This window comes from Lepisosteus oculatus, chromosome 16 (genome assembly GCF_040954835.1).
Source record: "Lepisosteus oculatus isolate fLepOcu1 chromosome 16, fLepOcu1.hap2, whole genome shotgun sequence".
NCBI lineage: Eukaryota > Metazoa > Chordata > Actinopteri > Semionotiformes > Lepisosteidae > Lepisosteus > Lepisosteus oculatus.
This window is the reverse complement of record NC_090711.1, coordinates 10303850-10328972: the sequence shown is the minus strand read 5'-3', so window position 1 is coordinate 10328972 and position 25123 is coordinate 10303850. Positions and strand designations below refer to the sequence as shown.

At 36.6% G+C, this 25123-nt stretch overlaps 1 protein-coding gene across 1 annotated transcript in view; it reads right to left on the bottom strand.

The window, feature by feature from the left end:
- The window catches only part of LOC102694707 (cadherin-22), a 288857-nt gene that overhangs the window by 206328 nt on the left and 57406 nt on the right, over positions 1-25123 (bottom strand). The window lies entirely within an intron of this gene.

Sequence of the window (25123 nt, the reverse complement as noted above, 5' to 3'; positions counted from 1 at the left end):
CCAAAATATAAACCATATTATAAACTATAAAATATAAAGGCCTACACAAAGCCAGCAGCCATATCACCCTGCAACTCACAACTGGCAACCCACTGAAGCTAAGCAGGTGTGAGCCTGGTCAGTACCTGGATGGGAGACCTCCTGGGAAAAACTAAGGTTGCTGCTGGAAGAGGTGTTAGTGGGGCCAGCAGGGGGCGCTCACCCTGTGGTCCATGTGGGTCCTAATGCCCCGGTATAGTGATGGGGACACTATACTGTAAACAGGCGCCGTCCTTCGGATGAGACGTAAAACCGAGGTCCTGACTCTCTGTGGTCATTAAAAATCCCAGGGCTCTTCTCGAAAAGAGAGGGGTGTACCCCGGTGTCCTGGCCAAATTTCCAATTGGCCCTTACTAATCATGGCCTCCTAATAATCCCCCTCTATGAATTGGCTACATTACTCTGCTCTCCTCCCCACTGATAGCTGATGTGTGGTGAGCGTTCTGGCGCACTATGGCTGCCGTCGCATCATCCAGGTGGATGCTGCACATTAGTGGTGGTGGAGGGGAGTCTCCATTACCTGTAAAGCGCTTTGAGTGGAGTGTCCAGAAAAGCGCTATATAAGTGTAAGCAATTATTATTATTATAAGCCACCTTTCAATTTAAACGTCAAAAGAATGAAAAGGCTTTAATGGTTCCACATTTCTTACGGTTATTCTACTACAATTGAAATAGGATGAAGTGATGAACTGCATGTCTTCTTATGAGCAGATTATGTGATTTTTGATATGTCACCTAGTGTATATCACCTTTGCTATATCAATTTGGATATAAAATGAATAGCAGGGGGTTTGCCAGAAGCTCAATTGGTGAAGTAGCTTGCTCAGAGGCAAGTTCAGAATAAGCAGCTGCAAGTCTGTGCTCTGACATTGACTGTTTGTGACTAGGATATCTCATGCAGTTGTGTTCAATTAGTACAGAGTCAGCTAAGGCCAAATCCCATGATTCCTTGCTACAGAGAACTCTGAGACCTTTCAGCATTGTCACTGAGAGATACTGTATATCTCTCTCAGATCAGTACTAACTCTCCTGTGAGGCACTCTGGAGCTCATATGGTTTTCAATGGCAAACACCTCTGACAGGCTGGAAAGTCAGAGGTGTGTATGCGCAGTTCCTTATTGACCCTGTGCTGTACAGGGGTTGTAGTGCTTAGTCTATTTTTTTTAATGACTGGAAGTAGTTAAAAAATTAAATCAGCTTCCATACCTAGAATTTCTAAAAGAAAACGTAAAGTTAGATATAAGATATTCCCACAGTTAAAAAAGCAATGCCCCTACAGTACATGTATTTTGGCAAATTTAAGAAATACAGATCTCTCTTTGAAAATGCCGGTATAAACTGAACTATCATCTGATAGTATAGTGACATCAGCAACAAAAGCAACAAAAGAACCTTCTGGGTTTGGGCACAACCATTCTTCTAGCAGCTGTGAAGGACAGAAAACAGAAAGAAACCTGGAGGATATTGTCACGGATGTCAGAAGGGACGAACTGTGGTATGGCAAGAGAGCGGAAAAAGACCCTATGCGTAGCGGCGGGATGGGGGTTAGCCTTTGCTCAGCAGTGCGAGAGTTCAGGAATTGCCATATAGAAACCTATGCCGGTTTCTAGCAGCGGCCTGGTGCTAGGCGGGTTACAGGACATCCGAACGTCAATGTTGAGTGAAGAGGTTTGAGTGACCCGGAAATATACAGTATAGCCCCAAACAGAGAGACACCAGAAGGACAGCAAAGCACAGGAAACTAGGGACAGGACAGAGTAGAAGTGCCCTCTTCCTGCAGAGGGTGTGACAGATATACAGTACTGTATCACTGCACTTTTTATATTAAAAATGAAAGCTTTAGTCTAAAGACATATTCAAGATTGGAACACGCAGTCTCTGGACACAGCGATCTTCACTCTCCAATTATTGTTCTATTCCTTTATCTTATAATTTTTCTACTTCTTATAAAGGTGGGTCATAAAAAACTGATGATTTCTCCATCAAATGTGAAAGGTTTTTTATCACTCACCTTTGTGGGCGCAACCCCTGTGCTGAACAGGTAAAATGGGGAGCTGCAGATACAGTACACTGACATAGATAGATAGATAATACTTTATTAATCCCGTAGGGAAATTGATGTTCACTTCTCACTCATATATTCCATATAACACAGCGAGCTCCACAATATCTCACAAGCGTGTGTCTTACACTGATATGACAGCAAGCTTAAAGATGCCTAGCCTTTCTTAGGAGTTGCTCTTAGATCCAAAGATGAAAGAATCCTGTCCACTAACTCTAAGCCAATTGTACACTGCTACTAGGAGAATCCTGGTTAGTGATGCAGTCCAAACTCAAATCGAGCCACATATCTGGGCGACAAAACTCCACCAACTCCGTTTTGTCACTGCTGGAGGGGGAAGTAACCTTTTTAAGGCCTGCTCTTCTGCTCCCAAAACTTCATGCAGTTGATTTCTTTTTCCACATTTCAGATCACTTTCAAGTAAAAATATCACACTGTGCTTTGTTTCCATTTTCGTAAGTGACCTTTTATTTCTTTGATATGTGTACTGTAGATGTTTTGCAGCTGACTCACCAAAGACTTAAATCATAAATAGAAATTAAGCACAATTTGATTAAGCCATGAGAAGAGGAGGCACATCATTACACAAAGCAATGTGGGCTTAAGGAAAATACTGCCAAGTCACACTGAGATGAGACAATGATCAATAAACATCTTTAAGGAAAAGGATGAGCAAGATTGGACATCTTCTCATTTGTAGCACATTTTATCCACTTACTGCATGTTTTGAAGCAATTATGGCAGGAATCACAGTCATTAGTCATACAGTAAGTATTATGTGCACAGTGGATCAGTCATTAATGCTCAAAGAGGATGGGTGGGCTTTTATTCCATTACGTTTTTCAAATTAATATTTTCTTGGTTTTCTTTTTTTCAGTGTACAGAATTTCCAATAAATTGCATTGAGTTTTTCTAGGGCTTGGAAGAGTACATCTTGTGATGTTTCAAACATAAATAATGGTATCCGGAAACTAGAACCGGGTCATTCAGAAAAAAAACATTCGTTAAAAGTTAGTTAACCAGTCTGTTGAGAATGAATGCTTGTAAGTAATTCACAATCTGGAGAGGGATGGCACATTGATGTGGTGGTCAGCACTGCTGCCTCTCAATCTTGGGGCCCTAGGTTCAATCCCAAACCCGTGATGCTTTCTGCATGTAGTTTGTGTGTTCTCCCTATGTTCAGTTGGTTTTCCTCTCACAGTCCAAAAAGATAATGGTACTGTAGGTGAATTGGCTTCTGGGAAAATTGACCCTGGCGTGAGTGTGTGTGGGACTTGCTTCCCATCCAGGATGTACCCCACTTCTGCCCATTGTTTTCCAGGATAGGCTCTGGATACCCCCAACCTTGAATTGGAGGAAATATTTAGAAAATGGATGGATAGAGAGTACCCATTTATATAGCAAGGAATTCACTTAAGGCACATGAGTCAAGTAGGCTACCATAGCAGCAAACCACCCACAGCCTTCCTGCTCTGGAACCCACACCCTTCCTGCCCTCTATTCAATACTGTTGCCTAAACATCACTAGGTACCCATATTTATTCTTGATACCTCTTGTACGTTCAATCATTCATCTCAACAGAGGTTAATATTTTGAAATGAAGTAGCTAATTTAAAATATATACAGTAATTAAAATACTTTACTTGTCTCTACCAGTACATGTATATATGTTTTTGTATTACTCCTCCACTCATGTTTTACTATACTCTACTCCACCTACTGCACCATGAAACATGAAGCTCTTTAACTGATGGGTTAATAGGTTAAAGACTCTATATTCACACTCACACTGCATATAACTCACTTAAAAGTCACTAATTCCAGGTATATGTCAGATATATTTTTCACTTGTTCTGGAGCTTTGTGATTTTTAATCTGTTTATTCAGCCGACTGCTTAGCTTCACAGACCCTCAAAATGCTTTCCAGATACATTTAATAGCAATTAACAGACCAAGAAACAATAACAATGGAAAATGACTCAGAACATAAACATTAGGATGGAAAACAGGAACAGATAGAAATAATGACCATGTAGGTGACAAGCTGATAGTTTAACATCCATCTGTTGTTAAATAAATTATAGTAATTATGTATTTACTTCCGATTGTAGCTACAAAATTGCTGCTGTTCAATATTATCATTAATCATAGAAGTAGTAGACTTGTACTTCTTTGACTTTGTTTCACACACCTGGTTATCAGACCTTATTGTAATCCCTGCATGAACCTGTATAAGTTTGAACACTTAATAGAGCATGTGCAACTATTCATCACCTGTAAAGAAGTAGTCAGTATAATACATATGAATGAAATCTCCAAAAGAATTTTGACAAACTTGACTCTACTGGTATTAAATTGTTTGGAAGTTCAAATGTACAGGGTTCATTAGTAAATAAACAAAGTTAGTTGACTTGTGAACCACAGTGCAATAAATCTGATACACAAGCAAATTTAAACATGGAGCATATGTTCCCAAAGACAACAACAGAATGTAATATATAAATACAATATATTTAACAACTGATGTAGCTTGCTCACATTTCTTGGTGGACAGAGTTGATGTTCATGACCTTGTCATTGTATATTGTCATTCTCAAAGGGCACATAGCCCTGTTTTATGAGCTCTCTTTTATGTGTGCTCCAAGGTACTGTATATTTGCTCGAATTGGTCAACTAACTTTATAAGTCCACAAAGTTCTGAAGGCAAATTATGACCACAGTGGCAAGAAAAAGTTAATGAACCCTCTTGTCTGGTTCATACTGGTTCATACATATAAAATATAAACGGTAAATACTTAGCATATATTTTAATAATAATAATGTACTTAATATATAATTAGATCTTCATGTAAGTCTTAATAAAAAAATTAAGATAAACCTGATTTAACATATAGCACAAAAATGTAAGATATACCGAATTTGGATTATTTGATCAATAATATGATCCAAAAGTAAGTGAAGTATGTGAACCCTCAGTTCTCAGTAGATCAACAATGACTTTAACTAGACAAACTGTTTATGCCTTTCGAAATGTGGTCCATTCTGAGAAATTTAATCTTCTCCCACCATTCTGTTGTATATCTTCTTGTATGTTTAGGGTCATTGTCTTGCTGCATGATCTACATTCAAATCAGCTTCAGCTGACAAAGGGATGGCCTGACATTCTTCTCCAGTATTTCTTGATACAACACCAAATTTATGGGTCCAACAATAATGACAAGTAGTCCAGGTCCTAATGCAGCAAATAATTTAAGCACCAAACCATGAAACTCCCAGCACATTCCTAATTTAGATGGCAATACGGTATGGTTTAGTGACACAAAACATTTTCCTGTCCGGAGAACATTCTTCCAGCAGTCTTGTGTATTGTCCAAATGCTCTGTCAAGTTGCCAGGTTGAGATGATAATGTTCTTTTTAGAAAGAGAAAAGCATTATGTGTCGATCTTTCCTTGGTTGTTGATGCATGTTACTCTGGGGTTGTTTGTGACTTCCTGGATGACTTTCTGGACTGTTCTTGGGGAGATCTTGGCACTTGTCACAAGATGACAGGTGTGTAGATTTGGACTGCATGTTCCACCAATAATATATATTACTGAGATACAGTATGAATAATATACTAGTCAGGGACGTTACTGTTTAATGCATCGAAAACCAAATACAACATTAACTGGGGTGTTTCAAACATTTTAGCCCAATTACAGTGACTGTAATTCATTTAAATGTAAAGTATGTACATTGCTCTACTTTAAACACACAAAGCACTGTGGATTTTAAAATAAAGACCACGTTTGTTGGATTAAATCTTGGAACTAGTGGGTCATGCTTTTTGGAAAAGCTTCTAGATGAATTAATAAATCAATCAATCAATGAAATTCCAGCAAAGGCAGCATGGATAACACTTCTGTTTAGTTTTACACCAACCTTCTAGAGCACACTGAGCTAAAGGTGAACTCCCAGCAAAATACCACGACCTGCTTTTTGACTAGAAATTGAATTGCTAAAGAACAGTACTTTTCAATCAGTCCACCACCCCAGGCACTAACACAAGCCCAGCTTGAAACTGACACTGCCCAAATAGACTGTGCACTCGACTGTGCTATTGCGAGAGCTGCCATTGTTTAGCCACACATAGCCTTCACCACAGAGAGAGATGCATTATAAACAGCTTCTGCTCCTAAGCACATGCTGTTTCATTAACTATTGACAACTGCTTTATTTAACCTTCTGTCACACTGTACACATTAAAATGCTCAAAGGATTAGTAGCAATTTCTGCCATACAAATTCAGTAAAATGGTCAATTACAGCTACATAAAAACTGACATTTACTATTTAAAATTATCCTTTTTTTTAAAAGAATGTCCTTGGTTTAAAAATAATTCAGTTTATGTTTGAGATTAATACTCCGTCTTCTCTTATGACCATCTTCACCCTAGTTTTCTAAGGAAGGAAAATATGTTTGTTCCCTCCAACTTGAACTGGAAATTGGATTGAATGTTAAGATAATGAGTGCTTTTTCAACAAGCAGAGTTATATTGTCTTTATGCATACTTGCTTGCTTGTAATTAGATAACAGAGCCAAGACCTTAAACTGCAAATTATATATAGTATGTTCAGAAAATCAAAAATGTCTTTGAAAATACGTGCACAAATGTAACTGTACAGCCACGGATTTTCACTGTGGCTTACTCTAAGTCACCTAAGCCAGCAGCTCCTCTTAAAGTATTAGTAAAGTACAGAAAGGTACACATTTTACAATTATCCATCTAATGAGGTTCCTTGTCTTTCCTATAACATAAGATATCTTGGTTTAAATTTTGATTGTACTTACAGTCTCCAAAATCCATCTTTTGTGTTAATAAATGCAACATATAATATTGCCTTAATGCCAGGTGCCTTTTCTGGATTAGTAAAGAAACTTTTCAGCAAGCTCTAAGAAAGCTCAGGATCTCTGTAATGAAGAGCTCTGTATCGATCTATAGACAACACAGCTGTTAATTATGAGGGAGCTGCAATTTAATTGAACTAGCAAAATAGCGGTCTGACTACTAGGCTAATGCTGGCTGCCAGTATGAATAGATTTTGATTGAGCCAGGACAGTTGGACCAATTGAATGGTTTTTAAAAGATCTATACTGCAAATGATCTGTGTACAATCACTCTTGGCTCATTTTCATAGCTTGAGAGGATATCTAAAGACTCCTTCATTTTTGGTAGTGTTGTTGTAACAGCTTTTGTTATCGACCCTTTTAAGATAAATCTTTACGACAAATAGCAATGAGAAATAATGAAGGCACGCTGGCCTCTGGCAAAAAAAAACAGAATTGTAACCCCACATCAAGAATTATTTCTCTCTGAAGTTGTGACAAAGAAAAGGGTACTAAATTTCCTTATTTTACAGTTTCCCATTACCTTATTATTTAAAACAAAATTGAAATCGTTTAACTTTCATAAGGATAGTTTTCCATGTGGAATTAATGCCAGTGATGGTTAAACTGAAGAACTGATAGCAAACAATCAGAAACGTGTAGAGTGTTCCAGTTAAAACAAAATATTTAGAAGTTAAATGGTAGCTATAATATTTACATAATAAGTAAAAACATTGACATTCAGTTGTATGTAATCATTGTCACTTTTTTAGGAGCAAATATTGCTAAAAATAAGTTCAATTTCTAAATGTACAGTATCTCAAGAAATAAAATGCATGCTCCTATTCTTAAGAGTCACGTTGTCACTTGATATTGATATTAAGGAAGATTAACATAAAGTGATTTTAGCATATACAAAATACAAAAATGCTATTTGCCTTGTGGTACTAATCTGTTAAAATTATTTACATTAATCACCAGTTCAGAACTATGCAGAGTTGCATGGATTTGGTAAATCAACAAGAGTCTGTCTTCAGATTATCAGTTTTTATTATGTTTATTTAGTGCTCTCTGTTCTGTGATTTATCACAAATGGTGCCCATACTACAGTGCTTTCGGGACTTGTATCTAATAAAAAACTCAATTTTTACCCTGGTGAAGCACCAGGTGTAGCATAGTTTTCTAGAAGCTTGGAGAGGTTATGCAATGCAGTTGAAAAATGTGATTAATAGGATTTTGACTCCTAGCAGCTGTGCAAAAAGCACACTTGTAACACAATAGGTATGAATCACATAATTATTGCCTAAAAATAAATTAAAACATCTTCAAGATCATTAAAATAAGAAATGTAAAACAAATTCCCAAGCTTATAAAATTCCCAAAGACTGATTCTAATCATTATGACCATTTCACAAACCAATCTGAAATGTTTAATAGGACATAAACTACAAATCATAACATCTTGCACAATTCTAGTGTATAGTTCCTTGCAGACATTTGAAAGTATTTTTAAGCTTAGAACTTGTTTTAACTTTTAGGAAAACCACACTAAATATACATCAGTAGGAAATGCTTATGGATAAGGCTCTGATTTTGCAGTTTAATTGCAATCTAAAAGTCCTAGGGATAAATGTTCCGCAGAACAGTTGGCAATACAATCATGAGCTACATTTAACAGAAATCAAGGGAGACGAAGTGCTTAAAGAGGTGTAAAATGGGTTTATGTGTTTTTAGTGTAAAATGAGATGACAGTGAATCTTCACCTCGTGTGCTTCATAAATCAGCATGCGCTAGAAAGCCGTTAAGTGCTTTTTACGGTGTCTTTCGAAATCAGTGTGAAACACGGTCTCCTGCAGCAAAGGGCATCACTCTGTAACAAACAACGGGCATTGCAATAAAAAGAAAAAACACACGTCTGTCATTAAGACAGCAAACACTGCAGTTTCAGAAAATATACACTGTATATTCAGCCACTGTTCAAAATATTAGGAAACCCCACCATGTACAGTTATGGTTGGGCTAGCTGTTCTACCGGTTTTCAACAGGATGGAGTTCTTACAGTTCTGTCCAGAGAAAGTGATAGAAATCTGTCTCATACAGTATTTCTCAAGATAAACATGTGCTGCCTACCATATAGACAGACTATTCATTTGACCAGTAACTGTATATCTATTCTAAATATATATATATACCTGTGGCTTTGCATTTTCATTGTATACTGTATGTCCTGATAAATCTGTAAACAGCCCAGATGGGCCAAATGGCTCTTTTTATTTGTAAGATTTCTTATATTCTTATATATGTACAGAGGTGTCAAATATAATAGTGTACATACAGTATACACATATAATAGTAATCCTGCTCAGTATAAGAGGAACAATTAATGTCTGTACCAGGCTGAAGAGCTGGTGGTGCAAAGCTACCATTTGTAGGATTATGACTGAATATTTATAAGTCAGACCCCCCCTCTAAAAGGTACTGTATGTGTGATATCTGCTGTAGCTGTTAAAGAAACACCAATTACAGGTGCTTATACCATATCAGCATTTCGAGAAAGACTACTCTCGGGCATCTCTTGTCTGTGGACAGAATCTGAAGAACAGACCAACTGATAAGGCTGCAAGCTAACAACTGATATATTCTAAAACATGATAAATCACTTTGCCTGCTTGGAAAAAAAATACAATTTGTTTAAGATAAGACTTAATGACAACTGTTATAGACATTCAAAGGATCTGCATTGGAATAACTCCAAAGAAGGCAAACAAGGTTAACCTGTCCTTAAAGTAATGTCTTAGTCTCAGATGTGTTAAAGATTGGTAATACTTTTTGTCTTGAGCAGAGATGAGTACAACGGGAATTGATAGATGTATTTTCTCGAAAGGCGCTCACAAAGTCAACCTACAGAACGACATGATAAACTATAGTAAAACAAGGACACAAGTAGAAGTTTGGTGGGTGTCCGTTTAGGACAGAAAACAGGAAGTACTTTTAATACAATAGGGTTTGAGTATCTATAGAGTACTGCCTGCCACGTTGTTGAACTGGCTGTATGCTCCTCGGTTCTATAAGGAATTAACAACCAAATGGGTTAAATAACCTCTTAATATCTATAATATTGATGAGTTCTTATACTTGTGGGATCCACCTCTATATCTATTATTATTGCTATAAGAGGAATTCATTAGAAAATCAACAAGAATGCATGTCCAATATGTAGAAAACTGAATACCCCATAGATAGACAATACCAACATATTAATATGTGATTCCAGGAGCTTGATAAATATTTTATTTCTATTTAACTTCAGGATTAGTTCTCTTTTAAAGCCTACCTACTGTACACTTCATAGCCTTTTCCTCAGGAAATGTACAGTATGTTTACAGCTAGCTCCCTGGAGTCATAGGGGAGACGATTGTAGGGATTCTGTGGGCCGCATTATGTCTTCCTTGGGAAATCTTTGACATTATATAGATATGAAATGTTTACTGAATAATGTAATAATAATGATTTTTATTTACAGTAAAACCTTGGTGTTCACAAGGGTTAGGCACCATACCTTGAGCTGTAGCAGCAAGGCATACTGTATTATCGCATTTAGAATTTAGTGTGATTAAAGATTTCTAATAATCTTTCTGCTCCCTTAAAAAAAGAAGCTTGGGTCTCTGTGTAAAAGCAATGGAATCCAGTTAAAATGGCCCCTCTGACAATTACACAAAGGACAATCCACCATTCAGGGACCTGAAGGGTGGGTAATGGGACTGTACCTGATAATAACCTGACCAATCGTCCTACAGTACCTTCAATATTAGAATTCAGTCCATTTCCATTGGTTACCTCACTGTTCATCTTCTTTCTCCAACTAACCTCTCTTTTCCAACCATACAATTGCAAACATTTCGAGTCAGGACCTAAACTTTACTCCAAGATGCCAGACAGAGAGAGTCAAGAAAGTACAGAATTCTGTCCAAAATATTGTCTGTAAAAGAAGAAAACCTGATCAAGGAAATTAAGACAGTTGGACTTTTAAGTTGACATGCTGAATATCGAAGTATATTCAGTAAAAGCTGTAGCGGGGACAAACAGTCTCTCAGTTGCGGCTGGACCCAAGCAGCAGTTCGACTGTGCACAGACTGTTTAAAAGACTAAACAAGTTCAGCAACACTACTGCCTACTGCCTGGTAGAGATATCCACATAAAAGCTTGGCAAAGCTCCCTCTCTTCTCTTTGCCCTGGAGAACGCATTTTCTTAACTTTTTACATTTTGTTTTTCTTTTATTATTCTTTCCCGAAAGATACACCAGAATTGAATCTGTGATAACTTTGGGGACCACAGAGTTTTGTTTTGCTATTTAATGTTTCTCTTATTGCGCAGCACAACCCTGAGTGACATATACACTGTAGGCATTGCTCTGATAACAGGTCTACACAAAAGCCATTTCCTTACAGAAACTGAATAACTAAAGCATAACCCATAATACACTGCTTCATAAACTGCTACAATCTACTACAGTTATCTATATACACTGTAGGCATCTATCTTTAGAACACAGACCAATACAGGTCAGATAATGTAGATCTGTTAACTACAGTTACACGTCCCATCTGACAGACAAACAGGTTAAGCAAATTGCAAATGACAGTGAAAACTGAGGCCTGATCCTGGTAAGAAGTTTTTTTTTCCCCTTAACCCAGTGGTTAATTGAATGAGTTATTCTTGCATCCAGCAGATTATATACATTTGATTTAGTTATATTAGAAAACATAATCTGTGAGCTTTTTAAATTAAAAAGCAATCATCAAGGCCCTAAATTTCCTTTTAGCTATATTTGTGTTTTGATTTTTACTGGATGACAAACAGAGATTGTGTTCCATTGGTCTACAAAATCATCCAATTTTTACTTCCATCCTGCATACATATCATCTACTGTACAAATGACATATATCAGATATCCATATTACAATGCTCACGAAAAGCCTCCCTCTGAGCAATTATGCTGCAGCACAATCACACTTCTAAGGCTTCCAACAGAAGAATGGCCTGGGTTTCCAATGGAGTGCAATGCCATTATACAATTGTACAACACCACCTCAATACCAGCTTGCCTATTTATTTTATTAGCTACGGAGCTTAGACTATTATTGCCTGATGATAAATGTACACAGCATTCCTGAGCATGTGTACATTGCTTTATGCATATATCTTCTGTGTTCAACCCCATGGGACAACAGCATAGTGTGGCTAGAGAGAGATAATTATATAACTGGTATTATTGATTTATTTTATCTAGCTGCATAAAACGTTTCACAATATTTGTTTTACCTCCCGAATTCTGCAATTGAGGGCTTTGTCACATGCATTATTGATACATACATAAATGTTTGTTTTTCTTTGTGCATCCAAGGGAAATATTGAGCATTGCAATACAACCTTTCTTTCTCAATTTTGATACATTTCAGTTTTTCCAAGATGGAAATATACATTACATATCTGTGTAAAATAGGTTTGTACTTTCAAAGTCAATACAGCTGTGTATATCTTGGATTAGTTTATGCATACCAAATGTACTTTTTGCAAGAGCTTGTATCTTATATTTATTTAATATTAGTTTTCAAATTAATTGCACTAGTCAGGATGGTAACTTACTGCACAATTAATGAAATAATATTATAGTGACTTTAACAGAACAGAACAAAACAAAAAATATATTCTACAAAAAAAAGCGAAGCAAGTACAAGTATCTTTTGAGCTACTGTATATACTGTATATGAATTTACAGACCAATTGCCTTAATTATCAAATCATACAACTTGATTCATGTCCTGTCTACTGTACATACAGAGTAGACATTTCATAGAGCACAGTGGGGAATTGAAAAGTAAACATCACTGCACAAGGGCATGTATTTAGTTTGTATTAATGTGTATTTCTGCTCCAAGCTCAATTCAACTTCAGAGAGGATGTTCAGTATGACAAAATTTGAGTTCTGGTGATAACCCTGTTTACTTTATGAGGTAATAATAACATGAGCTGATATAAGCTACGTTTGGACAGAGTGTCCGTAGTGTAAAGGCTGTGAATAAAAATACTTAAAGAAGTACTTATTTCTTGCCAAAATGAACATTACAAGAAACTTAGACCCAATTTTATGCATGTGCTGTATGTTTCTAGAAAAAAAAATCCCCAAAAAGTATAAGATTTGATTAAACATTGATGACATATTTTTGGCAGTTGTTCTTGGTTCAGGAATAAATCACCATTCTTGGCTGCCTGTGATGTGCAGTATTTGAATGAATTTGTCTGTTGCATAAGTACTAAATCACCTAATTATTGAGAGAGTTGTATGAACACTGGTGATGAGGTGACCCTGATCCTTTGTTTTGGGTGCTGAACATCAAGAATGGATAATACAGAAAGAAACCAGAATACCCTGCTTATTATGACAACACTGTTGGTACTGTATGTTGTAGGGTTGACTAAAGTGCTGTACTTCAGGTGGATTACTCAGTAGTGGAGCAAAGTTCTGCTTCGCAATGAATCAAGATTTTATGTGGACTAAACCAGATGGACAAGATTTGCAGACTGATATGTAAATTGATAAGGAGGCCCAAGTGTGATGGTCTGCGTAGTCGCTACAATACTCCACTTGTAATGATTGATGGTAACCTGTCTGCATAGTGCTACATTGATCGAGTCTTGGGACACCTCCCTGTGGTCTTATGCTAATATGACAACATTCTAGCTGGACAGTCTATGATCTTCTTCAGCATATGTAACAGCAAGCTCCTCACAAGATACAAATGTGGCAGCTACAGTATACAGTGGATGCCCTACTTGCTAGGCTTCAGCCTGACTGAACATTTGAAGGCTGTGTTGGGATGACATGTTGCATCTAGGGATAAAATCTAGAGTTTGGTTCACAGTCCATGTTGCATATACTGTAATGGTGGTGGTCACTCATCACTAACCTGTGACTTTCACAGTATACTCTCTATTGAGCAACACTGCTAAGAGCAAATATCAATTAGTAATAAAATTCAAGACTTTGAATATACAGTATATCTCAGTCTTTTAAAATTTCAGTTCATGCTTTTACAGTGTTTGCTAATCATGCTAATTTAGTGTGATCTGCAAACTTAAGCTGTGTCTCTTCCTTAAGCCTTCTTTCTGAAAATGCTAAACTTTTGCTTTGGACACAAGTTTCAGAATATACTTCGAAGCATCCCATTTATGGTTATGTTTGCCTCAGTCTTGATGCTGGGAAAGACTAGATGTATGCAAGAATTTAATTTTATATTTTCTCCAAAAAAACGGGTAAGAAAGAAGTCATTAATGCGTTCAGAGCCTGTTCATTCCTCTAGCCTTGCATCACATTCACGAATACTAATTTTAACAATTTGGCTTTACACCTCCCTCTCTCCTAGCTTTTCTTTAATCTCTGTAACAGTGAATCTAATATTTCATTCATCACCATTATTTTACATTTGCCATGTTTCTGTGATTGCAATAATAGCACAATTATCTGCTAATTTGGTAGCTTCTATCTAAACTAATTTGTTTCTACTACTCTTAGCATTTAGGTATAAGCATTTAATTACCTAATGCTTTATTTTGTTTTTCCCTGCAGTTCTCCCTTGATCTTTGTTCCCCATGCTCCCCCCTTTTTGATTTTCTTTGTCCCCCCCCTTCCATTCGAGATTCTTCCATTTCTGGATTTCATTGTGTATTCTTGTGCCAAGCCGACTGGCGCCCATCTCTTTTAAATGTAATCCACTGCTTCTGTAAAGAGGGCCAAGAAAACCGAAGCCTTCATACAGTATGACGTCTGCATATCCAGGTCCTCATCCATGCTCATGGGATTCCTGAGAAAATGACTGATTAAATCCTTTAGCTCCTCTTTTAAAAAATGGATATGGGGCTCAAAGTAAAAACAAAAAAATAATAGCAAAAACTTGTAACCTTTTTTAAAGGACTATAACAGAAACAGAACCTGCTACAAATAATGACTAAGCTAAAGACAGGCAGCAAAATAAGCTTCAGCTTTAATACTGTAGGTCTAAAGCCTATTTTGTTTTTGCAGTTTTCCAAAAATTAAAGTAGTGCTCTTTTGTTTTTTTCCTTTTTCTTTCTTTCCCGTATCAAATAAATTAGCTCTGGCTTTATAAATCAATACTTTAATCCAACAGTTATTGCATGGTTGGTAATATCGTACTGTTTTGCCTCCCATTGGTAATACGCTTTATAAAAAGTATAGGCATAATGAAGAATTCAATCAATATTGACTTATATGTAATATATAACAAATGCAACAGAAAATCGCACACAGCATCCCCCTTTATTTTTAAGGATACAATTCTGCTGATGCTCTTCTACATACAGTAGCAATGGTTCACAAAATTGTGAAAAAGGACCTTTTATTTCTTGTTTTATAATGCACATCATGCTGATTTGCTACATACAATGTACTATTGCTTCCTTTTTTTCTAAGCCTCAAACTATGGCAGGTGTATGATTTTGGCATGTGAGATTTTCCAATGCTTTTAAAATCTGAGTGCAGCACATATTTAAAAGTAACAAAACTGTAGATTGCAAGATGAGTATGAGAGACTGAAAGTGTGGAATTGCTGTCTATACTGTGCTCCCTTGGAAGAAGCGATATCTGACAACGACAGTTATTTAAAAACAATTTGACAGTAAATTTCCTTTGTATGAGCCACGATTTGTATTTGGTTTATTTTATGTGTGACTTCACTAAAGGAAGACATCAATCAGATTTTAAATGAATTCAAAAGATCCTGTTTCAATTAATTCTCAGCTCATGTTCCAATCGTAGTTAAGGGACATCTCTATCAGGCTCAATCATTCTTTTCTGGCAAGTAGAATTCATAACAGTTAAGTGGCAAAAGTATTCCCCAGCAAATGAATCTACAGTATACACTTGATAGATTTGTTCTGACATTTAATTTTGCATTGCAATTTATAATACTGTTATGATGCTAAACATCAATAATTTACAAGCAACTTCATTTACAATTTGGTTCAAATATCTATTGGAACACCTCTTGCCTAGACAAGGTCAGGTGAAGAACTTAGAGTTTCAATACTGTTCCTCCCTCACCTTGCAACCTTGCAAAGACAACACTTCACTGGTTGCTTGATGTGTCACTGGGTGATTTACACAGAATATGTGGGTGTTACAGTGGAAACATGGCCCAGTGGTTAGTACTGCTGCCTCATTGTGCTGGGGTGCTGTGCTCAATTCTTGGGGTACTGTCTTTGTGGAGTTTGTATTTCTTTCCTCTGTTTCAGTGGGTTTCGTCCCACAATCCAAACATATACTGTAAGGTTAACAGGCTTCTGGGAAAACTGGCCCTGGTGTATGTGTTTGTTTCCGTTTGTCTGCCTTGTAATGGATATCCAGGGTGTACCCCACCTTGTGCTCATTGTTTGCTTCGCGGCCCCTGTGACCCTGAATTAAATCAAGTGGTTAGTAAATGAATGGATGAATAATAATAATACAATTTTTATTAGTTGGAGTGATTTCAGGAACATCAATAGCCAAACATAATGTGTGTTGACACATTAAAGATTTGATACATAGACCCAATCAACTTTGGTCTTGTATGAGTTCACATGTAAAAAGTTTTGTTGCATCCATTCTATAAAATCATAAGAACAGTATAACAAACAGTGTTTGTTTAATGTCTGGTTTCATGTGTACATAAATATGGGTGTAATTAGCTTAGAAATGAGATCTAAATGTTTTCTTAACTATGAAGTTATCTAAACCCATAGTGAAAGGCACATACAGTTTCTTTGCAATGTATTCTAAATACTGTATAAGAGATTATGTTCTAATATATTCTAAATACAACATATTAATTTTTACAAGGAGGGTATTGTGCAAACATTAACAAAGTCAGAGCAAAGCCCACAGTCACTTACAGTATAGAAGTAAAGTGCTGACTGGCAGCACCTGCTGCTTGATACTCGTTAGATTCAGAGTTATCTGCCACTCACACAAAGGCAGGCAGGCACACATGGAGGTCCTTAGGGGTACTGCATTCACGGTTTTCAAGACCTTCCACAACTGCAATATCAATAGGCAAGATCTATTTTTAATTAAACAATTAAGCCCTTCAATCAAGTGTAAGGCTTTAAAAAAAATATTCATCTAAAATACCAACAATAAACACGGATATGAGAAAAATCAGTTACAATATGAGTGAAAAAGACATTTCAAACCATGATAAACTAGCAGGAAGCTGAGCTATGGTTTGGGGCTACCTTTGAAGAACACTAACCTGATGATCAAAGATGTCCCAGTGATGCTTGATGGGTTGATTAATCACAGAAAAGCACACTAGCCTAATGGATCTGATTCCAGAAAGTGTACTGGTTAGTCCATTGAAGTCAAGCTTGGATGAGTCTGAGAGCAGGACTGTACAGATCAATGAACATGGACTCCTCTTTTATGTAGATGCTTCAAAACAGTGCTTGCAATAATCATGCAATACCCACAGAATGTTTCTGTGTCACTGGATGAGTGGCTAGAAAGAGGTCGCAATTTGGAGAAATCATTCTAGACAAGTGTCGTACAGTATCTTAGTTTTTCACCCTCCAATAAGTCAAAAGTAATATCACTTGCTTTCCATTATCTTTTGATATCAGAGTTTCACAAAGGAGGTTTTAGAGTTCCTACAACTCATGAAATTGAAGAAGCTGCTTGTAAATAATCATAGATTACAATGAAATGTAATTTACACTTTTAAAATAAAAAGAGAATACAGTTGCCTATTTCTTATGTTAAGTTAATCCACTTTTTTACACATTAGAACATAAGGTAGGCCTTCCAGATTTTCACATAAAACCTGGCCTTATGCCTGTTTAATCTAACTTGTTTCTCTGGTAAATTAGACAGCACACCATTTTCTTTAGTGAATTCTTAACGGAAAACACTAGGAACACATGGAAGAGCAAGAATTCAAATGCAAATTTGTTAAGAGAAGACATTCAGTTTTATACATATTAAATTGTAAATTATTGATGAAGAATAAGAATTTCACAGCTACGGTTTACTTAACTCATCCTTAACTAATAATTAGCTTAATGGGCCCTTTATATTCATTTTTAGATCCTAAACAGTAGCTGAAGTTGCTTGAAGTGTTGCAGGAAATGTAAACTGTTTGATGGCTGAACATGAAACACACAAAAAAGACCTGAGTAAGATAACTAGTGCTCCACTCAGGATTTAATTAAGCAGATGAGAGCTCTGCTGGAAAACAAGAAAATACAGTAGCTTTCCAACAAGCAGACAGGTGATGAGAGTATAAGTTTCAGAGAATGTGCATATGAAATCTCTTGCGCTTGAAGGAGGATTGTAGTGGTGAGAAGAACTGATAAAACATGTCATTCCTATAATCATGTTGTATCAAAAGAAAAAGTGCTTTGCAATTCCAAACAAAAAACAGAAAGATTTTCTAATGGTCCCTGAGGCGAGAGTTTTTATACACTTAGTTGCTAAGGAAACCACAGTTCCTTTTTCTCCTCGCTTTTTGTGAGGAACAGTTCCATATCAGGTCACGCTAGCAGAGCTCAAAGCACCCTTTTCAGTAAACATAAACGTCATTTTTGGAGCTGGTGAGTGTTTATTGAATCTCTCTCGTTCATTGAATACAAACTTCTTAATACCTCCTTGCCCCGAGGCCCCACTCACCTTCCAGGACCTTGCAGCTTTAAGGCTCTCTTATCACAAAATCCTGAAGCTACATAACCGACAGAGTTTAATCAGAGAATACGGTAATTATATTCTGCCCACAGTGACCAAATAATTTTTGTCCTTAGGCAACAGCAGCTCACTTATTATAGGTTAAAGATTAAAATCTTTTTAGCCTGGACATTAATTGTTTAAAGTCACTGTTTGTTATGTTTATTCTACAAAACATAGAAATTTTACATTTCCATTGTTCACTCCACAGAGTGGTTTCTTGAAGAGTAATTTTCACAACCTGTGTATACACCTATTGGAGCAGGTATTCATACACTAGGTATATAATTCAACCAATTATTGTCACTACAAGTAAAGGTAGTTAGCATTTAGTGAAAGTATTTAGTGATCTGAGCAAGTGTACAGTATATACAGTACACCTCATCTTCAGTGTCTCTGTAGAGAGAAAAATGTACTGTAGCTCCAATAAAATCATAAGAATATTAGCAAGGTTACAAATATTTTCGCCCTATCTAGCTTTGTAGGTTGTCAGTAGTTCGCATTCAGCTGTTTCTTGAATGAAACCAGGGTATCGGCTTCAGAAACCTGCCTGGGTAACTTGTTCCCCAACCTTTCAGGTAAAAAAAAAAGTGCATCCTGTTCATAGTTTTACAATAAATGTATTTTGTTTAAATGTAGTTGTACATGTTTCCACTTGTGTCAGTGTTCATGTTTCACTGTGAAGCGTGAATGAAAGAAATCTACTACAGGTAGATTAACTTTGCCAATGCTTTTGAGGATTATGAATATCTGTATCATGTCCCATCATAATTATCTCTGTTCAAGACTAGAAAGGTTTAGTTCTTTTAGCCTGTCCATGTAAGACATTCCCTTAAGCCACGGAATGTATCAGTTTTCTTATGTCTGGATTGATTCTAGAACCGCAAAATATCTTTTCTAAAGCATAGTGACAAAAATTGTACACAGTATTCTAAATGAGTCCTTACTAAAATACAATTTTAACATAACATTCATAGATTTAAATTCTACACTTTTCACTGTATATCCTAGCATTGTAACGACAGCATGTGAATTATGCCTTTTTCATACTGTAAGTAACCTCTTTCTCATAAGTAGCCTCTTCTGGCTCAGCATTTCCCATCTTAAATTTTTTTGTTTATGTTTTTACTACATGCATTTAAAACTTTTATTTTAAATGTCAACTGCCAGGTATTTGCCCAGTCTTGAATTTTATCAAAAACATTTTGAATTTCATTGTTGCTTCTAGGTTTTTGATCCTCCTCATTTGATTTCATCTGAAACCCTGGCTGGTTTAATAACTATACAGGAATTTTTAAAACACTGATATAACACTGGTATGGACCTAGTACAGATCCCAGTTGTACATCACCTCCATTTGAGTATTTACTCTTAAACGACTTTTTAAAACGTTGTCAATGGCTTCTGAAAGTCTCTAGGCCCCTGGGACTTCATCCTGAATGCTTCTCTTTTTTATGCTAAAGTAATTTAATATAGAACTTTGTTCTACTGCTAAGTATCCAATAAGTATTGATACACCTTCTCAAATAGCATTAACCAGAACAAGCTACTCCTTCAGTAGCCTTTATATGTTGTGCATATAAAATTAACATTGTGTAGCTGAAAATCCTTAGAAAACTGCCAAAAAGGATAAGATTGCTGTCTAACTTTGCATGCAATAAAATTAAACTAGAAAAAAATGATTGTTTAATGGCAAATGGCCAATGAGACCAAATGTTTTGGAAGCTTAACACTACTCATCTTCACAAAGTAGACAGCCCAGATATTCAGCCAGAATGTCGCAGTATTTCAATTCAACAGCACTAACTGCATCAGGGAAAATGCTGATCCAGCAGAGTCTGAACCCTTCAATGACCCTCCCCTCTCTCAAACTTGCACTTTCAAGAAATAGGACTGTTTTGTTGTCAGAACGGGTTCCACACATACTGTACAGTACTGTACCATACTGTCTGAAATAGTTCAGCAAAAGCTGGGCTTTCAGGTGACTCCAAAATGTTGTTAATTAAAGCATTAAAAAGTTCATCTTTAGTTTCAAGCAGAAACTGAAGGTTTTTGGCAATATTTCTCTGACATAGTTCTCTCCCCAGCTGATTATCACCCTGGCTTTGAGGTGGTGCTCATTTAAGGCAATAAATAGCTCAGGGTCCCATGGGCAGCACCTAATAATACTAGAGGCAAGATGAATTAACACCATACTCATGCAGCTTGTGCACTAAAGTTCTTTCTGGAGAGACACCAACAGCCTCTTAGGTATGAAAGAGTTGCACTGTCATTCACATTCACCCCCAAAAAAGCAATAAGCTTGCCTCTTTTACTTACTTGGGCAATTATTACATTTTAAATGTCCATAATGGAGACTAGGAAAATTAGAAAAGGAGTAACATGGGGAATTGGTTCCTAACGCAGTGGGTTAGGAACAAACACATGAAAAATAAATGAATCAAGGTGATCAGTGAATTAATAGTACAACTTCACATCCACTGCCAAAGCCATCAACTTTCAATATCTGCCTTCTTTCTCCTTAGATAGTAAACACCTGCGGCTGTCACAGAATTAGGGGAAGCAGATGGGATAAGGAAATCACACACCCCATTAGCATGATACAACACTTTGAATTAAGGGACCAATCTCGATTGGTTGTAAATACCAGGGGAATGAAAAGTAAAATCAGAAAGTTTGCTGTTTTTGTTTTGCTTGGAGCCCTGCCCAGTTGATGACTGGGACTGATAATGTAGTTGCAATACCAGGCAGGGAGTCTATAACGATGCACCTGGAGCCATTTTTTAATGTCGAATGACAATATTTTAGAAATGTGGCACAGTATATTCAGTAGAAATGGATGCTGAAAATAACAAGTATCCAAAGGGTTACTATGTAAAGGTTTACCACTGGGTTATCAAATTTAAGATTAATTTTGATTACACATTAAGAATGAAGAAGAACAAAGAAAAAAACTGGTATAATTTCAGATGATGTTCATATTAGAGCTCCAAGAAACAAAAAGGGGTTAGAATGACCCTAACAAGAGGTTTTGAAATAAAGTCAAAGAAACATCATTACCTTTTCTTGGTCATTTTGTTTTAATTTTTATTTTGTTACGTTTTTTAAATGGATTTAATATAATACAACAATTTTTGCAAACTTCACTGTCATTCCATTGCACAAGTAGAATAACCAGACAATCAATACACCTCCAGGAAAAATGGATGCACTGTAAACACACTTCCAAAGCCAATCCTTAACTCCATCAAGCCTGGAATGAGAATGAAAACATATTTTGTGCAACTCTACATCATATTCTTTTACTGTTTAATCCCCTGATGTATTGTTTTGTCTGCTACAATGTATTGCCTGCCCAGGGTGTAGTCCTGCCTTACATCCGAAACCTGTTGGGTTTGGATATGGCTCACAAAACCTTATAAGAATAATGTAGTTAATGAAAATGGATGGATGGGTGCTATCATTTTTTATAGTACGATAGGTAAATTAACCCTTGGTAAGAATTTTTTTGCTTCCCTTTTCCCAATGTACCACTCTAAACCACAGACGGCATCCCAGTGGAGATGAAGAAGAATGAACTAAAAGCCAGGCAGCTTATTGATAGTGCATGGATGGATAGTAAAGAAGATATATGCAGAAAAGCAGGAAAATTCAACACTAAGTTCAGTTCCCTAACTGAAACACATTCACATTACAAACACAATTAAGCCCAATTGAGAACCCAATTAAATTGAATATTAAGTTCTAATTCTCCAGCAAGAATACATAATATATTATTTTTCTATTATTAGTTCTCCTATAATTCTCCACACACTCTTTTTCTTTACTGTTTGTAGCAATAGTTGGCACTTTAAGAGAAAGAAGACTTGGAAAGTGCACATGGTATTGCAACAGAAAACTCGATTTTGAAAAACAATGTATAGATTTTGAAGACACTTCCTGGGACCCATTAATAGCAGATGCTTAAGATTTTCCTGAAAGGAAAGTAAGGCCAAGGTTAGGAAGGTGAGCCTGTAAGTAGGAATGCGTGGTTTTCATCTTTCCTTTGGCATTTTTTATTCTTCTATGTGTTCCGGTTCCTTTCTCTACAATTGAATCCATTGAACAAAAGCTACTGTATGTGCACATACAGTAGTTCTACAATCACCTGCAACTTTGCAGTTACTGTATTCTGCAACAATTTTGTATTGCCACTGTGATTAAGCAGAGCTTAAAAACATGGCACCTTCTTTGGCCAAACCAGAGTTGGTTTAGTGGCACTGACCAAATGCTTGGAGAAATAAATGCACTCACTCTGCAGCACAGGTACAGAAGTTCTGCCTTTCAAATATTCAAACATCTTGAGCTCTCTAAAATATTCTACAAAATAAAATAAATTTCATGCCAGCATTTCTTTTCATACCTTACACTCAGTGCAAACACATCGTGGCACTAATACTGTACCTGCATGCTGCCAAAACCTTATCAAATCATTTGTTGATGGTTCCCTGAATGAACAGCTTCCATAGCTCTTTGGATAAAGAATTGCCTTTTACTTTCAGTGTGTTAAATGTACAGTATCTGTCTCTCTGACCTCATTGTAAACCTGCCATAAATGAAAAGGCTTAAAGTACTAACTCCTAAGTCTGTGCCACCCAACCACTCCATTTTCCAGGCAGGTGAAATTGTTTGAAATTGTCAATTTTCTGTGCAGGACCAGCAAAGAATAACAGAGTGCATACATATACTTTTGTATAATTCTTAGAAGCAAACAAGTTAATTAGATGGCTCTCTTTTTGCAGGTTACCACTTTGCACTCACACAATTCAGAGTAAAATCTCCTTAAGATTTTTTTCCCCTTTTATCTTCTTACAGAGCACAAGGTGCTCAGTTAATGATGCTGGTGTCTGGCAAAATACAGGTTTCACAGTAATTACGCCAAAGCGAAAGAGACACACTGGGTCTTAAGAAGATGGGGCTCAATCCTAGCTTGCAAGCCTGCTAATTGCATTCATGCTCAAGAAAGTTTTTTTCTTAAAAGAGTAGAAAAAAGTTATGCAAGGCTGATACAAACAATAATGATACACAAGAAATAGGAAGGTGCCGGCTCATATGTGCAGCATATTCAGTAGGCCTCAAGTTAAATTTGTTTTTGAATAAAGGAAAAAAAATCTTAACAGGACTGTAAACGACTGCAAGCAGCAGGAGAAAGAGTCTCTGTGGAATAAGAGCTAAACCGATATCACAAATTGCTACCTCGTAAAGGAAATAATTTATGCACATGTTAAAATTTCTGCTACACTCTATATTTTATCTAAGAATGTCGCTCCTACAGCTTTAGCCTGCCCCCCTTCTTCTGCTAGGCACTCACCAAACCCTTACAACTGCTTGAAAGGAGGAACAGAAGAAAAACAACAATTTACATTCACTCCAAACACAGAAAGTTATCTTGAATCACGATCATCTTGTGGAATACAAAAAAACCATTACATACTGTAGGTGCCTTCAGGTACTGAGAGGAACAATATGTACACATTTATTTATATCTAATATTTTAATTACCTTTTATTATTATTCTTGGTGTCTAGGCGGAGTACTTTTCATGATTCTCATTTTGTTTTCAAATGTTCAGCAGTATCCATAACATCACTGAAGGATATTGCAGGTAATACATAAGAAAACTGTTCAATTATGTGCAGAAGTGCACATAAATTAATTAGGAACTGAAACACATTATAATAGCTTGCTGTCAGCAGCATCATTCTATGTACTAAGCAACATATCCTGACTTGACATTAAGTGGTAGACTCTTAATATGCATATGATTCTAATTAATCTCAGGTCTAGATAATTTCCATATCTAAACAAAGCACACATTGGGCGAGAGATTATCCTGGTTTCCATGGCATTAAACAAACAAGAAAGAAAGTGACTTTACCCCTGAACAGGATGCTGGTAGAGTACATCAAAGGGAATACCAAAACCAATGCTGATCCCTACTTATACAGCTGTGTGGAAAAACACAACTGGGGTAAAGCATCTCAGTCAGGACACAACTGCAGTGTCTGCAGGAAGGATTCAAACCCAAAACCCACCAGTTATGAGTCCAAATACTGTCACACCTTTATTTTAAGTATATTATATTTTATATCATCTTGGTTCATCTTACATTTTGTTTTAAATATCCAAAATGAATCACAATTTATATGCATGGTCTGAAAAGTGTCTGTCACGTAACACCAGACTACAGGAGGTAGGACCCTCTGCATGGCAATTCAGGTATCTGTGGTTCAGTGCCGAACCGAGGGATGAAGACGTGGTCTTGGACAAACTTAAGGAGGTCAAAAAGCTGGGAAGGTTCTGAGAGCTGAAGGTACAGAAACAGAGGTGAAGTCGTAGTCGAGGAC